Genomic DNA, 216 nt, shown 5'->3' on the forward strand with positions numbered 1-216 from the left:
TTTTTTAATTGGATGTTAAAGTTTATATGGGAATATTACATGACACGCTGATCCTTTAACAATGCATTGGTGCAAAAAACGCACACCTTTTGGACAAATCTGCCACAAATATTTGGACAAATCTGCCACAAACATTTGGACAAATCTGCCACAAACATTTGGACAAATGTGCCACAAATACTGCCTAAACAAAATACTGATTTTGTGCACTTTATT

The sequence above is a fragment of the Sinocyclocheilus anshuiensis genome, unplaced genomic scaffold (genome assembly GCF_001515605.1).
Source record: "Sinocyclocheilus anshuiensis isolate Anshui unplaced genomic scaffold, SAMN03320099.WGS_v1.1 scaffold711, whole genome shotgun sequence".
NCBI lineage: Eukaryota > Metazoa > Chordata > Actinopteri > Cypriniformes > Cyprinidae > Sinocyclocheilus > Sinocyclocheilus anshuiensis.